This window comes from Arachis hypogaea, chromosome 16 (genome assembly GCF_003086295.3).
Source record: "Arachis hypogaea cultivar Tifrunner chromosome 16, arahy.Tifrunner.gnm2.J5K5, whole genome shotgun sequence".
Classification (NCBI taxonomy): Eukaryota; Viridiplantae; Streptophyta; class Magnoliopsida; order Fabales; family Fabaceae; genus Arachis; species Arachis hypogaea.
In genome coordinates, this window is record NC_092051.1 from 60,180,882 (window position 1) to 60,198,736 (window position 17,855).

Consider the following 17,855-nt stretch of genomic DNA (forward strand, 5'->3'; position numbering starts at 1 on the left):
AGTCCAGAAATGTGAATTTAACATAAAAACTACTAAAAACATCCCTAAAAGTAACTAGATCCTACTAAAAACATACTAAAAACAATGCCAAAAAGCGTATAAATTATCCGCTCATCACAACACCAAACTTAAATTGTTGCTTGTCCCCAAGCAACTGAAAATCAAATAGGATAAAAAGAAGAGAATATACTATAAATTCCAAACTATCAATGAAACATAGCTCCAATCAGATGAGCGGGACTTGTAGCTTTTTGCCTCTTGAATAGTTTTGCCTCTTGAATCTCCTAGCTCTGTATGTTGATTCTTGAACACAGCTACTTTAAGAGTCTTGGCCGTGGCCCTAAGCACTTTGTTTTCCAGTATTACCACCAGATACATAAATGCCACAGACACGTAACTGGGTGAACCTTTTCAGATTGTTACTCAGCTTTGCTAAAGTCCCCAATTAGAGGTGTCCAGGGTTCTTAAGCACACTCTTCTTTTGCTTTGGACCTTGACTTTAACCGCTCAGTCTCAAGTTTTCACTTGACACCTTCACGCCACAAGCACATGGTTAGGGACAGCTTGGTTTAGCCGCTTATGCCAGGATTTTATTCCTCTAGGCCCTCCTATCCACTGATGCTCAAAGCCTTGGGATCCTTTTTATTACCCTTGCCTTTTGGTTTTAAGGGTTACTGGCTTTTTGCTCTTGCCTTTTGGTTTTAAGAGCTTTTGGCTTTTTCTCTTTTTTTTTTCTATTTTTTTCGCTATTTTTTTTCTGCAAGCTTTGTTCTTTGCTGCTTTTTCTTGCTTCAAGAATTATTTTTATGATTTTTCAGATTATCAAATAACATGTCTCCTTGTCATCATTCTTTCAAGAGCCAACATATTTAACATTCTTAAACAACAACTTCAAAAGACATATGCACTGTTCAAGCATTCATTCAGAAAACAAGAAGCATTGTCACTACATCAAAATAATTAAACTAAGTTCAAGGATAAATTCGAAACTCATGTACTTCTTGTTCTTTTGAATTAAAACATTTTTATTTAAGAGAGGTGATGGATTCATAGGACATTCATAACTTTAAGACATAGTTACTAAATACTAATGATCATGTAATAAGACACAAACATAGATAAGCATTTAACATAAAGAAAACGAAAAACAGAAAATTTAAGAACAAGGAATGAGTCCACCTTAGTGATGGTGGCATTTTCTTCTTGAGAAACCAATGATGTCCTTGAGCTCTTCTATGTCTCTTCCTTGTCTTTGTTGCTCCTTCCTCATTGCTTTTTGATCTTTTCTAATCTCATGGAGGATGATGGAGTGCTCTTGATGTTCCACCCTTAGTTGCTCCCAATAATTGTGTGGGGGAAAATGTATCCCCTGGGGTATCTCAGGGATCTCTTGATTTGTAGTCAAATGTTCTACCACTGAGCTATAGATCCTTTACATGAATCTCTCCATCTCCCATGACTTGGAGGTGGAAGCTTTTGTCTTCCCTTTTCTCTTCTCTCTCTCTTTTTTTTTTTTGAGGTTTCTCTGGCCTTGGGTGCCATCAATGGTTATGGAAAAGCAAAATAAGCAATGCTTTTACCACACCAAACTTAGAATGTTGCTCGCCCTCGAGCAGGAGAAGAAAGAATAGATGAAGAAGAAGATGTGGAAGAAACTAGGATTATGAGGAGGGAAGATGGGGATCCTGTGGGATCCACAGATCCTGAGATGATCCTGTGAGGTTCACAGATCTTGAGGTGTCAAGGATTTACATCCCTGCACCAATTAGGCATGTAAAATGCCTTTGCATGCAATTCTGGCGTTTAAACGCTGAACTGATGCTTGTTCTGGGCGTTCAACGCCCAGATGCAGCATATTTCTGGCGTTGAACGCCAACTTCATGCTTGTTTCTGGCGTTCAGCGCCAGCTCCATGCTCTGTTCTGGCGTTGAACGCCAGACAGATGCTCCTTACTAGCGTTTGAACGCCAGTGAACTCCTCCTCCAGGGTGTGCTGTTTTTTTATGCTGTTTTTGATTTTTCTTCAAATTTTTTTTAGTTGTTTTTGCAACTCCACATGATCATGAACCTATGAAGACATATAACTAATGAAAATATAATTAAATAAAAATTGGGTTGCCTCCCAACAAGCGCTTCTATAATGTCAATAGCTTGACAGTGGGCTCTAATGGAGCCTCACAGATGTTCAAAGCATTGTTGAGACTCCCCAACACCAAACTTAGAGTTTGGATATGGGAGTTCAACACCAAACTTAGAGTTTGGTTGTGGCCTCCCAACACCAAACTTAGAGTTTGACTGTGGGGGCTCTGGTTGACTCTGTTTTGAGAGAAGCTTACTGTGCCTCTTTTCCATGTTTACAGAAGGATGTCCTTGAGTTTTAAACTCAAGAGAGTCCTCATTCAATTGAAGGACTAGTTCACCTCTGTTAACATCAATCACAGCTCTTGCTGTGGCTAGGAAGGGTCTTCCAAGGATGATGGATTCATCCTCATCCTTCCCAGTATCTAGGATTATGAAATCAGCAGGGATGTAAAGGCCTTCAACCTTTACTAACATGTCCTCTACTTGTCCATAAGCCTATTTTCTGGAATTGTCTGCCATCTCTAATGAGATTTTAGCAGCTTGTACCTCAAAGATTCCCAGTTTCTCGATTACAGAGAGTGGCATGAGGTTTATTCCTGACCCGAGGTCACGTAGAGCCTTCTCAAAGGTCATGGTGCCTATGGTACAAGGTATTAGGAACTTTCCAGGATCCTGTTTCTTCTGAGGTAATCTCAGTTGATCCAATGCATTTAGTTCATTGGTGAACAGGGGAGGTTCATCTCCCCAAGTCTTATTACCAAATAAATTGGCATTCAGCTTCATGATTGCACCAAGGTACTTTGCAACTTGCTCTTCAGTGACATCCTCATTCTCTTCAGAAGAAGAATACTCATCAGAGCTCATGAAGGGCATAAGGAGGTTCAATGGAATCTCTATGGTCTCTAGATAAGTCTCAGATTCCTTTGGTTCCTCAGAGGGAAACTCCTTATTGATCATTGGACGTCCCAGGAGGTCTTCCTCCTTGGGATTCACGTCCTCCCTTTCCTTCTTGCATTCGGCCATGATGGTTATATCAATGGCCTTGCACTCTCTCTTTGGATTTTCTTCTGTATTGCTTGGGAGAGTACTAGGAGGGGTTTCAGTGATCTTCTTACTCAGCTGGCCCACTTGTGCCTCCAAATTTCTAATGGATGACCTTGTTTCATTCATGAAACTTAAAGTGGCCTTGGACAAATCAGAGACTAAGTTTGCTAAATTAGAAGTATTTTGTTCAGAATTCTCTGTTTGTTGCTGAGTAGAGGATAGAAAAGGTTTACTACTGTTAAACCTGTTTCTTCCACCATTATTAAAGCCTTGTTGAGGCTTTTGTTGATCCTTCCATGAGAAATTTGGATGATTTCTCCATGATGAGTTATAGGTGTTTCCATAAGGTTCACCTAAGTAATTTACCTCTGCTATTGCAGGGTTCTTAGGATCATAGGCCTCTTCTTCAGAAGGCGCCTCTTGAGTACTGTTGGATGCAGCTTGCATTCCATTCAGACTCTGAGAAATCATATTAACTTGCTGAGTCAATAGTTTGTTCTGAGCCAATATGGCATTCAGAGCATCAATTTTAAGAACTCCCTTCTTTTGAGGCGTCCCATTGCTTACAGGATTCCTCTCAGAAGTGTACATAAACTGGTTGTTAGCAACCATGTCAATAAGTTCTTGAGCTTCTGCAGGCGTTTTCTTTAGGTGAATGGATCCACCTGCAGAAGTATCCAATGACATCTTAGCTAATTCAGACAGACCATCATAGAATATATCCAGGATGTCCATTCTGAAAGCATGTCAGAAGGACACTTTTTGGTCAGTTGCTTATATCTCTCCCAAGCTTCATAGAGGGATTCACCTTCTTTCTGTCTGAAGGTTTGAACATCCACTCTAAGCTTACTAAGCTTTTGAGGAGGAAAGAAATTGGCTAAGAAAGCCGTGACCAGCTTATCCCATGAGTTCAGGCTATCTTTTGGTTGAGAGTCCAACCATATTCTAGCTCTGTCTCTTACAGCAAAAGGGAAAAGCATGAGCCTGTAGACTTCAGGATCTACTCTATTAGTCTTTACAGTATCACATATCTGCAAGAATTCAGTAAAGAACTGAAAAGGATCTTCAGATGGAAGTCCATGAAACTTGAAGTTTTGTTGCATTAGAGAAACTAGTTGAGGTTTCAACTCAAAATTGTTTGCTCCAATGGTAGGGATGGAGATGCTTCTTCCATGTAAATTGGAATTTGGTGCAGTAAAGTCACCAAGCATTCTCCTATCATTATTATTATTTTCGGCTGCCATCTCCTCTTTTTGTTCAAAAATTTCTGAAAGATTGTCTCTGGATTGTTGTATTTTAGCTTCTCTTAATTTCCTCTTCAGTGTCCTTTCAGGTTCAGGGTCTGCTTCAACAAGAATGTTCTTGTCCTTGCTCCTGCTCATATGAAAAAGAAGAAAACAGAAAAATAATAATAGGGATCCTTTTTGCCCAGGTACAGAGGTTCCCTTATGTGAGTAGAAGAAGAGGAAAAAGAAAGGAATTCGAACACAGATAGAAGAGGGGGTTCGAATTTAGGTGAGATGAAGTATTAGTAGATGAATAAATAAATAGAAGGAGATGAGAGAGAAGGAGGATTTTCGTAAATAAATTTTGAAAAGGGGTTAGTGATTTTCGAAAATTAGGAATGAAATCAAATTAAAATTAAAAATTGAAATAATTATCTAATTAAAAAGAATTTTTGAAAAAAAGGGAGATATTTTCGAAAATTAGAGAGATAGAGTTAGTTAGGTAGTTTTGAAAAAGATAAGAAACAAACAAAAAGTCAATTAGTTAGTTGAAAAAAGATTTTGAAAATCAATTTTGAAAAAATAAGAAGATAAGAAGTTAGAAAAGATATTTTAAAATCAAATTTTTGAAAAAGATAAGATAAAAAGATATTTTTGAAAAGATATGATTGAAATTAGTTTTGAAAAAGATTTGACTTTTAAAATCACAATTAATGACTTGATTCAAAAGAAATCACAAGATATGATTCTAGAATTTAAAGTTTGAATCTTTCTTAACAAGCAAGTAACAAACTTGAAATTTTTGAATCAAAACATTAATTGTTGATGATATTTTCGAAAATTATGAGATAAAATTGAGAAAAAGATTTTTGAAAAATATTTTTAGAATTTTCGAAAATAGATAAGAAAAATGGAAAATATTTTGAAAAGATAAGATTTTTAAATTGAAAATTTGATTTGACTAATATGAAACAATTGAATTTTAAAAATTTTTTAAAAAGTCAACTCAAATTTTCAAAAATTTATGAGAAAAAAAGGAGAAGATATTTTTTTGATTTTTGAATTTTTAATGATGAGAGAGAAAAACATGAAAATGATGCAATGCATGAAAATTTTGGATCAAAACAATGAATGCATGCAAGAATGCTATGAATGTCAAGATGAACACCAAGAACACTATGAAGATCATGATGAACATCAAGAAAATATTTTTGAAATATTTTTTTTAATGCAAAGAAAACATGCAAGACACCAAACTTAAAAATTTTTCATGTATAGACACTATGAATGCAAGAATGCATATGAAAAACAAGAAAAGACACAAAACTTGAAAATGCAAAGATCAAACAAGAAGATTTACCAAGAAAAACTTGAAGATCATGAAGAACACTATGAATGCATGAATTTTTCGAAAAATGCAAGATGAGCATGCAATTGACACCAAACTTAAAATCTGACTCAAGACTCAAACAAGAAACACAAAATATTTTTTATTTTTATGATTTTCTAATTTTTTTTGGATTTTTCGAAAATTAATGTGAAAAAGAAAAATAAGGATTCCAAAATTTTTAATATGAATTCCAGGAATCTTGCACTCTTAGTCTAAAGCTCCAATCTGAGGGTTAGACATGGCTTAATAGCCAGTCAAGCTTTAGCATGTAAATCAGGTGGATCTGGAACAGCAGCAGGTGAATTAGCAACAACTAGCTTGCTCTTGATAATGTTGGGTTGGAACCCCAGTCCTAATGAATTTAGGCATGGCTTTACAGCCAGCCAGGCTTCAACATGCTTCATGAAACACTAGAATTCATTCTTAAAAATTCTGAAGAAAAATATAATTTTTGAAAAGATTTATTTATTTATTTATTTTTCGAAAACAGATGAGAAATTTTTGAAAGATTTTTGAAAAATTTTTGAAAATAAAACAAAAATAAAATTACCTAATCTGAGCAACAAGATGAACCGTCAGTTGTCCAAACTCGAACAATCCCCGGCAATGGCGCCAAAAACTTGGTATGCGAAATTGTTACTCTGAGGTTGTAAAATTTGTTGTTCGTTCTCTCCCTGGTAATGGCGCCAACAAACTGGTGCACAATACCATGGTCCAAGCATAACTTCACAACTTCGCACAACTAACCAGCAAGTGCACTGGGTCGTCCAAGTAATAAACCTTACGTGAGTAAGGGTCGATCCCACGGAGATTGTTGGTATGAAGCAAGCTATGGTCACCTTGTAAATCTCAGTCAGGCGGATATCAAATGGTTATGGAGTTTTCGAATAAAAATAATAAATAAACAAAAAATAAAGATAGAAATACTTATGCATATCATTGGTGAGAATTTCAGATAAGCGTATAGAGATGCTTTCGTTCCTCTGAATCTCTGCTTTCCCGCTGTCTTCATCCAATCAGTCCTACTCCTTTCCGTGGCTGGCTTTATGTAAGGGCATCACCGTTGTCAATGGCTACTTTTTATCCTCTCTATGAAAATGGTTCGATGCGCTGTCACTGCATGGCTAATCATCTGGAGGCATCACCGTTGTCAATGGCTACATCCCATCCTCTTGTGAAAATGGTCCAAATGCTCTGTCACGGCATGGCTAATCATCTGAGGTTCTCGATCATACTGGAATTGGATTCACCCTCTTTTTGCGTCTGTCACTACGCCCAGCACTCACGAGTTTGAAGTTCGTCACAGTCATTCAATCCTAGAATCCTACTCGGAATACCACAGACAAGGTTTAGACTTTCCAGATTCTCATGAATGCCGCCATCAATCTAGCTTATACCACGAAGATTCTGATTAAGAGATCCAAGAGATAATCATCCAATCTAAGGTGGAACGGAAGTGGTTGTCAGGCACGCGTTCGTGGGGGAATGATGATGATTGTCACGTTCATCACATTCATGTTGAAGTGCGAATGAATATCTTAGAAGCGGAATAAGTTGAATTGAATAGAAAAACAGGAGTACTTTGCATTAATTCATAAGGAACAGCAGAGCTCCACACCTTAATCTATGGAGTGCAGAAACTCTACCGTTTGAAAATACATAAGTGAAAGGTTCAGGCATGGCCGAATGGCCAGTCCCCATGATCTAAGAACCAGACATCCCAAGATGTCTAATACAATAGTAAAAAGTCCTATTTATACTAAACTAGTTACTAGGGTTTACAGAAGTAAGTAATTGATGCATAAATCCACTTCAGGGGCCCACTTGGTGTGTGTTTCGGCTGAGCTTGAAGTTTACACGTGGAGAGGTCATTCTTGGAGTTGAACGCCAGTTTGTAACGTGTTTCTGGCGTTCAACTCTGGCTTGTGACGTGTTTCTGGCGTTTAACTCCAGACTGCAGCGCAGAACTGGCGTTCAACGCTCTTTTGTGTCATATAAACCCAGCCAAAGTATGAACTATTATATATTGATGGAAAACCTTGGATGTCTACTTTCCAACGCAATTGGAAGCGCGCCATTTTGAGTTCTGTAGCTCCAGAAAATCCACTTTGAGTGCAGGGAGGTCAGAATCCAACAACATCAGCAGTCCTTCTTCAACTCTGAATCTGATATTTGCTCAAGTCCCTCAATTTCAGCCAAAAAATACCTGAAATCACAGAAAAACACACAAACTCATAGTAAAGTCCAGAAATGTGAATTTAACATAAAAACTAATAAAAACATCCCTAAAAGTAACTAGATCCTACTAAAAACATACTAAAAACAATTCCAAAAAGCGTATAAATTATCCGCTCATCAGTGGTTAATTGAAAAGGATTTTGAAAATCAATTTTGAAAGGATTAGAAGTTAGAAAAGATTTTGAAATTAAGTTTTGAAAAAGATATGATTGAAATTTATTTTGAAAAAGATTTGAAAAAAAAGAAATTTAAAAAGATTTGATTTTTGAAATTAAAGTTAATTACTTGACTAACAAGAAAAAAAAGATATGATTCTAAAATTTATAGATTGAACCTTTCTTACTAGGCAAGTAATAACTTAAAATTTTGAATCAATCACATTAATTGTTAGTAAAGATTTTGGAAAATATGAAATAAAAATAAGAAAAAGATTTTGAAAATCAATTTTTAAAATTTTCGAAAAAAATGAAAGAAAAATGAAAAAGATTTGATTTTTGAAAAATTTTTGAAAAGATAGTATTTTTAAATTGAAAATTTGACTTGACTCATAAGAAACAACTAGATTTTTTAAAAATTTTTGACTAAGTCAATCCAAATTTTCAAAATTTATGAGAAGAATAAGGGAAAGATATTTTTTTGATTTTTGAATTTTTAATGAGGAGAGAGAAAAACATCAAAATGACTCAAAACATGAAAATTCAAGATCAAAACACATGATGCATGCAAGAACACTTTGAATGTCAAGATGAACACCAAGAACACTTTGAATGTCAAGATGAACACCAAGAACTTATTTTTGAAAATTTTTAAGAAAAGACACACATGCAAGACACCAAACTTAGAAATTTTCAATGTTTAGACACTAACAAATTGAAAATGCATATGAAAAACAAGAAAAGACACAAAACATAAAAATACAAAGATCAAACAAAGAAAATCATCAAGAACAACTTGAAGATTATGACGGTCACATGCATGAATTTTTGAAAATTTTTAGGAATTTGAAAAGATGCAATTGACACATGACTCAAACAAGAAACACAAAATTCTTTTCGATTTTATGATTTTATTAAATTTTTTTTGTATTTTTCGAAAATTATTTTGGAAAAGAAAATAAAGATTTCAAAATTTTTAATAAGAATTCCAGGAATCATGCAATGTTAGTCTAAAGCTCCGGTCCAGGAATTAGACATGATTTACTAGCTAGCCAAGCTTTCAGTGAAAGCTTCGGTCCAAAACACTAGACATGGCCAATGGCCAGCCAAGCTTTAGCAGATCATTACATTCAACAGCAAGATTGATAGAAATTAACAAGCTCTTGTGATGATAAGTTGAAACCTTGGTCCAAAAGATTAGACATGGCTTCACATCCAGCCAGACTTCAACAATTCATCATGAAACTCTAGAATTCATTCTTAAGAATTCTGAAGACAAAGAATAATTTATTTATTTCATATATTTTTTTTGAAAATTTTTCGAAAATAAAAAAAACATAAAAATAAAATAAAATTACCTAATCTGAGCAACAAGATGAACCGTCAGTTGTCCAAACTCGAACAATCCCCGGCAACGGCGCCAGAAACTTGGTGCACGAAATTGTGATCTCAACGGCGCCAAAAACTTGGTACGCACGATTGTAATCTCAACTCCTTTTCACAACTCCGCACAACTAACCAGCAAGTGCATTGGGTCGTCCAAGTAATAAACCTTACGTGAGTAAAGGTCGATCCCACGGAGATTGTCGGCTTGAAGCAAGCTGTGGTCATCCTTGTAAATCTCAGTCAGGCGGATTCAAATGGCTATGAGGTTTTGATAATTAAAATGTAATTAAAACAGAAAATAAGATAGATATACTTATGTAATTCATTGGTGGGAATTTCAGATAAGCGTATAGAGATGCTTTGCTCCTTCTGAATCTCTGCTTTCCTACTGCCTTCATTCAATCATTCATACTCCTTTCTATGGCAAGCTGTATGTTGGGGGATCACCGTTGTCAATGGCTACCATCCGTCCTCTAAGTGAAAATGGTCAAAATGCGCTGTCACTGCACGGCTAATCATCTGTCGGTTCTCGCTCATGTTGGAATAGGATCCATTGATCCTTTTGCGTCTGTCACTACGCCCAACACTCGTGAGTTTGAAGCTCATCACAGTCATCCCATCCCAGATCCTACTCGGAATACCACAGACAAGGTTTAGACTTTTCGGATGTCAAGAATGCTGCCAATTGATTCTAGCTTATACCACGAAGACTCTGATCTCACGGAATGGAGGTCTCTGTTGTCAAGAGAGTCAACCATGCATCGTGAACCAGGAGGCCAAGAGATATGCATTCAAGCTAGCTTTCATGTAGAACGGAAGTGTTTGTCAGGCACGCGTTCATAAGTGAGAATGGTGATGAGTGTCACTTGATCATCACATTCATCATGTTCTTGGGTGCGAATGAATATCTTAGAATAAGAATAAGCTTGAATTGAATAGAAAAACAATAGTACTTTGCATTAATTCATGAGGAACAACAGAGCTCCACACCTTAATCTATGAGGTGTAGAAACTCCACCGTTGAAAGTACATAAGTGATGAAGGTCCAGGCATGGCCATGAGGCCAGCCTCCAAACGTGTACAATATGATCTACGATAGCATAAAACTGATCAAGGATGTAAAATAAATCACTAAAAGTAGTTTTTATACTAAACTAGTAGCTAGGGTTACAAAAAATAAGTAACTAAGTGCAGGTAGTGCAGAAATCCACTTCTGGGGCCCACTTGGTGTGTGCTTGGGCTGAGCATTGAAGCTTTCACATGTAGAGACTCTTCTTGGAGTTAAACGCCAGCTTTGGTACCAGTTTGAGCGTTTAATTCCAGCTTTTATGCCAGTTCTGGCGTTTAATGCCAGAATAGGGTAGAAAGTGGGCGTTCGAATGCCAGTTTGCGTTATAAAAACTCGGGAAAAGTATGGACTATTATATATTGCTGGAAAGCCCGGGATGTCTACTTTCCAATGCAATTGAGAGCGCACCAATTGGGGTTTTGTAGCTCCAGAAAATCCATTTCGAGTGCAGGGAGGTCAGAATCCAACAGCATCTGCAGTCATTTTTCAGCCTCTGAATCAGATTTTTGCTCATGTCCCTCAATTTCAGCCAGAAAATACATGAAATCACATAAAAACATACAAACTCATAGTAAAGTCCAGAAATGTGATTTTTGAATAAAACTAATAAAAACATAGTAAAAACTAACTAAAACATACTAAAAACTATGTAAAAACAGTGCCAAAAAGCGTATAAATTATCCGCTCATCAGGAGTGCAGTGCCATCATACAAAAGAAGCTTCCTTAGAAGATGAAAGACCCAGGGAGCTTCCAAATTTCCTGCATCATAGGTGATATCACCATTGAAAAAGCATTGTGTGACATAGGGGCTAGCATCAATCTCATGTCCTTGGCTATGATGAGAAGGATGAAGATCGAGAAAGCCAAACCAACAAGAATTGCACTCCAATTGGGTGACAGAACATTAAATTTTCCTCATGGTGTAGTGGAGGATTTGTTGGTGAAAGTGGGAGAGTTTTTTTTCCCAGCTGACTTCGTTGTGCTGGATATGGAAGAAGAGGTCAACACATCAATCATTCTAGGAAGACCATTCCTAGCTACTGCTGGAGCCATTATTGATGTTCAAAAAGGGGAACTAGTCTTGAGGTTACATAAAGAGAAGATGCTTTTCAATGTCTTCAAAGCAATGAGTTACCCCAAAGAATCCATTGGAGAATGCATGATGATAGATACCATAGAACAGATAGTTCAAGGGGTTTTAGAAGAAGAGCAATGTGAAGGAACTATGGAGTTGGAGCAACAAGCATCAGGTGGAGAATTACCACAAGGAACCATGGAGAATTCAATCATGCTGAACCACATAGGCAGCAAGAAAATGGAAGCACTAAAATTAGAGGTGAAGACCTTGCCTCCAAGCTTTAAGTATGCCTACTTGAGTGATAATAACACTTACCCAGTAATCATTAATTCAAGCTTGAGTGAGGAGCAAGAAGAGGAGCTTATCCAAGTGCTGAAGCAACACAAGGATGCCATAGGATAGACACTTGCAGACTTGAAGGGAATCAGTCCTTCAATGTGTATGCACAAAATCCTACTTCAAGAAGGTGCTAAGCCCTCAAGACAGTAACAAAGAAGGCTAAACCCAACCATGAATGAAGTAGTGCAAAAAGAGGTGTTGAAGTTGTGGAAAGCGGGGGTAATTTACCCATCTCAGACAGCCCTTGGGTAAGCCCTGTGCAAGTAGTTCCTAAGAACGGAGGGATCACTGTTGTACCAAATGAGAAGAATGAGCTAATAACAACAAGAACAGTGACTGGCTGGCGCATGTGCATCGATTATAGGAAGCTTAATGAAGCTACCAAGAAGGATCACTTCCCCCTACCTTTCATGGATCAGATGCTTGAAAGACTGGCCGGACATGAATATTATTGCTTTTTGGACTTTTATTCTGGCTACAACCAAATAGTTGTAGATCCCAAGGACCAGGAGAAAACCTCATTTACTTGTCCCTAAGGTGTCTTTCCTTATAAGAGAATGCCCTTTGGATTTTGCAATGCACCTGCAACATTCCAAAGGTGCATGCTCTCCATATTTTCAGACATGATTGAAAGATTCATTGAGGTGTTTATGGATGACTTTTCTGTATTTAGTGCTAAAGAGATGCCAAGAAACCAACCTTGTTTTGAATTGGGAGAAGTGCCATTTTATGGTTACAGAGAGGGTGGTTCTTGGTCATAAGATCTCAAAAAGAGGCATAGAGGTGGACAAGGCTAAGGTGGAGGCGATTGAAAAGCTACCCCCACCTTGCAAAGTCAAAGCAATTAGAAGTTTTCTAGGAAATGCTGGCTTTTTTAGAAGGTTCATTAAAGATTTTTCAAAAGTTGCCAAATCTTTGAGTAACTTGCTTGTCTCTAATGTACCTTTTATCTTTGATAAAGAATGCATGCTAGCCTTTGATGAGCTCAAAAACAGACTTTCCTCTGCACCTATCATAGCACCACCATGCTGGAATTTACCTTTTGAGTTGATGTGTGATGCATCTGACTTTGCTGTTGGTGCTGTTTTAGGACAGAGAAGGGACAAATTGGTGCATGTTATTTATTATGCCAGCAAAGTCCTTAATGAGAATCAAAGGAACTATACCACTACAGAGAAAGAATTACTTGCCATTGTCTTTGCTTTTGACAAATTTAGATCATATCTTATTGGCTCTAAATTAATTGTATTCACTGATCATGCAACACTCAAATATTTGCTTACCAAACAAGAGTCCATGCCCAGACTAGTAAGGTGGATCCTCCTACTCCAAGAGTTTGATATCGAAATTAAAGATAGGAGTGGAGCAAAAACTAAAGTGGCTGACCACCTATCAAGGATCCCACAAAACGAAGATGAGGCACACCAACTTGTAGTAAATGAGAGCTTCCCTGATGAGCAGTTGATGATGATCCAAGAAGCCCCTTGGTTTGCAGACATAGCCAATTTCAAGGCTATTGGGGAACTACCAATTAACATCAACAAACACATGAGGAGAAAGCTAATCAAAGATGCTAGTGCAAGAAATTGTGATCATCAACAATGGCCCCAAAGACTTGGAGCTCTCAAACGTGAATCACACTTTGTCACAATTCCGCACAACTAACCAGCAAGTGCACTGGGTCGTCCAAGTAATACCTTACGTAAGTAAGGGTCGATCCCACGGAGACTGTCGGCTTGAAGCAAGCTATGGTCATCTTGTAAATCTCAGTCAGGCAGATTCAAATGGTTATGGAGGATTGATAATTAAAGATAAATAAAACATAAAATAAAGATAGAGATAGAGATACTTATGTAATTCATTGGTAGGAATTTCAGATAAGCGTATGAAGATGCTCTGTTCCTCCTGAACCTCTGCTTTTCTATTGCCTTCTTCCAATCATTCATACTCCTTTCCATGGAAAGCTTTATATTGGGCAACACCGTTGTCAATGGCTACTTCCCGTCCTCTCAGTAAAAATGTTCTACGCACGCTGTCACCCCACGGCTAATCATCTGTCAGTTCTCGATCATGTTGGAATAGGATCTATTGATCCTTTTGCGTCTGTCACACGCCCAACACTCACGAGTTTGAAGCTCGTCACAGTCATCCCTTCCCAGATCCTACTCAGAATACCATAGACAAGGTTTAGACGTTCCGGATCTCAGGAATGGCCGCCAATAATTCTATCCTATACCACGAAGGTTCTAATCTTAGATTAGAAACCCAAGAAATACACATTCAAGCTTGTTTGCATGTAGAACGGAAGTGGTTGTCAGTCACACGTTCATAGTTGAGAATGGTAATGAGTGTCACATAATCATCACATTCATCATGTTCTTGGGTGCGAATGAATATCTTGGAGAAGAAATAGACTTGAGTTGAATAGAAAAACAATAGTACTTTGCATTAATTCATGAAGAACAGCAGAGCTCCACGCCTTAATCAATGGTGTGTAGAAACTCCACCGTTGAAAATACATAAGAACAAGGTCTAGGCATGGCCATGAGGCCAGCCTCCAAAAGCGTCTAAGATAGCAGAAGACTTATCAAAGATTTTTTTTTTAAAATACAATAGTAAAATGTCCTATTTATAGAGAACTAGTAGCCTAAGGTTTACAGAAATAAGTAATTAATGCAGAAATCTTCTTCCGGGCCCACTTGGTGTGTGCTTGGGCTGAGCATTGAAGCTTCCATGTGTAGAGACTTTTCTTGGAGTTAAACGCCAGCTTTTGTGCCAGTTTGGGCGTTTAACTCCAGCTTTTGTGCTAGTTCTGGCGTTTTGACGCCAGAATTCTTAAGCTGATTTAGAATGCCGGTTTGGGCCATGAAATCTTGGGCAAAGTATTGACTATTATATATTGCTGGAAAGCCCAGGATGTCTACTTTCCAACGCAATTGAGAACGCGCCAATTGGGTTTTTGTAGCTCCAGAAAATCCACTTCGAGTGTAGGGAGGTCAGAATCCAACAGCATCTGCAGTCCTTTTTCAGCCTCTGAATCAGATTTTTGCTCAGGTCCCTCAATTTCAGCCAGAAAATACCTAAAATCATAGAAAGACATACAAACTCATAGTAAAGTCCAGAAATGTGATTTTTATTTAAAAACTAATAAAAACATAATAAAAACTAACTAAAATATACTAAAAACATACTAAAAATAATGCCAAAAAGCGTATAAATTATCCGCTCATCAGATGCTAAACACTACATTTGGGATGAGCCCTATTTGTTCAAAAAGTGTGCTGATGGGATCTTGAGAAGGTGTATTTCACAAGAGGAAGGGCAAGAAGTGCTTTGGCAATGTCATAGATCTGCATATGGAGGCCATTTTAGTAGGGAAAGAACTACAGCTAAGGTGCTACAATATGGGTTCTATTGGCTAACCATGTTCAAGGATGCAAAGGAATTGGTGTCAAGGTGAAATGAATGCTAAAGGGCTGGCAATCTACCCAAGAAAAATGAGATGCCACAGAGGTTTATAATGGAATTAGAATTGTTTGATGTGTGGGGAATTGATTTTATGGGACCCTTCCCATCCTCCTACTCAAACAATTATATATTGGTGGCTGTAGATTATGTGTCAAAGTAGGTAGAAGCCATAGCCACAACAATAAATGACAACAAGGTTGTGATAAGCTTCTTGAGAAGGAATATCTTAAGCCGATTTGGAGTTCCTAGAGCCCTTATTAGTGATGGAGGAACACACTTCTGCAACAAGCAACTTGAGACACTCCTACTCAAGTATGGAGTCAAGCACAAAGTGGCAACTCCATACCATCCACAGACCAACGGGCAAGCTGAGATTTCAAACAGGGAGCTCAAAAGAATTCTTGAAAAAATTGTTGAAAGCTCAAGAAAGGATTGGTCTAAGAAGCTGGATGATGCATTATAGGCCTACAGGACAACCTTCAAAACACCTATTGGGATGTCTCCATACCAATTGGTGTTTGGTAAGGCTTGCCACTTACCAGTTGAGCTTGAACATAGAACATTCATTCTGGGCTCTAAAAATATTGAATTTTGATGATCAAGCTACTGGAGAGAAGAGGCTAATGCAACTCAACAAGCTGGAAGAATTCAGAAATCAAGCTTATGAGAATGCAAAGATCTACAAGGAAAACACAAAGAGGTGGCATGATCAAAAGATAGCAAGGAGAGAGTTCACAGAGGGTCAGAAAGTGCTGCTGTACGATTCAAGACTCAAGTTCTTCCCAGAGAAGCTTAAGTCTCGACGGTCTGGACCCTTCACCATTGTCAAGGTGTTTCCCTATGGTCATGTAGAGCTTATGGAAGATAAAACACAAAGAACATTCACTGTGAATGGCCATAGACTCAAGCATTACTTGGGAGACTCACTAAATGAAAAGAGAATGAGCTACAACCTCAGCTAAAAAAGGAAGAACATAAAGCTAGTGACGATAAAGAAGCACTAGTTGGGAGGCACCTCAGCACTTTATATCCTTTTGATTTATTGCTGATGAGCGGATAATTTAAACACTTTTTGGCATTGTTTTTAGTATGTTTTTAGTAGAATCTAGTTACTTTTAGGGATGTTTTCATTAGTTTTTATGTTAAATTCACATTTCTGGATATTACTATGAGTTTGTGTTTTTTTCTATGATTTCAGGTATTTTCTGGCTGAAATTGAGGGACTTGAGCAAAAATCAGATTCAGAGGTTGAAGAAGGACTGCTGATGCTGTTGGATTTTGACCTCCCTACATTCAAAGTGGATTTTCTGGATCTACAGAACTCAAAATTGTGGGCTTCCAATTGCGTTGGAAAGTAGACATCCAGGGCTTTCCAGCAATATATAATAGTCCATACTTTAGCCTAGTTTAGATGACATAAAAGGGCGTTGAACGCCAGTTCTACGCTGCTATCTGGAGTTAAACTCCAGAAACACGTCACAAGCCAGAGTTGAACGCCAGAAATACGTTACAAACTGGCGTTCAACTCCAAGATTGACCCCTACACGTGTAACATTCAAGCTCAGCCCAAGCACACACTAAGTGGGCCCCGGAAATGGATTTATGCATCAATTACTTACTTCTGTAAACCCTAGTAACTAGTTTAGTATAAATAGGACTTTTTGCTATTGTATTAGACATCTTTGATCAGTTTTATGCTATCTTAGACTTTCATGGGAGCTGGCCATTCGGCCATGCCTGAACCATTATCACTTATGTATTTTCATACGGTAGAGTTTCTGCACTCCATAGATTAAGGTGTGGAGCTCTGCTGTTCCTCAAACATTAATGTAAAGTACTACTGTTTTTCTATTCAATTCAACTTATTCCGCTTCTAAGATATTCATTCGCACTTCAACCTGAATGTGATGAACGTGACAATCATCATCATTCCCCCACGAACGCGTGCCTGACAACCACTTCCGTTCCACCTTTGATTGAATGAGTATCTCTTGGATCTCTTAATCAGAATCTTCTTGGTATAAGCTAGATTGATGGCGGCATTCATGAGAGTCCGGAAAGTCTAAACCTTGTCTGTGGTATTCCGAGTAGGACTCTGAGATTGAATGACTGTGACGAACTTCAAACTCGCGAGTGCTGGGCGTAGTGACAGACGCAAAAGGAGGGTGAATCCTATTCCAGTATGATTGAGAACCTCAGATGATTAGCCGTGTTGTGACAGAGCATTTGGACCATTTTCACAAGAGGATGAGATGCAGCCATTGACAAGGGTGATGCCTCCAGACGATTAGCCATGCAGTGACAGCGCATCGAACCATTTTCCAGAGAGGATAAAAAGTAGCCATTGACAACGGTGATGTCCTTACATAAAGCCAGCCAT

General features: G+C 37.9%; 1 non-coding gene across 1 annotated transcript; it reads left to right on the forward strand.

The window, feature by feature from the left end:
* The first annotated feature begins 3,865 nt into the window (after window positions 1-3,865).
* Window positions 3,866-3,973, forward strand: LOC112761238 (small nucleolar RNA R71). The gene has a single exon (XR_003181643.1). It is a non-coding gene; the product is annotated as a small nucleolar RNA R71 (small nucleolar RNA).
* The last annotated feature ends 13,882 nt before the right edge of the window (window positions 3,974-17,855 follow it).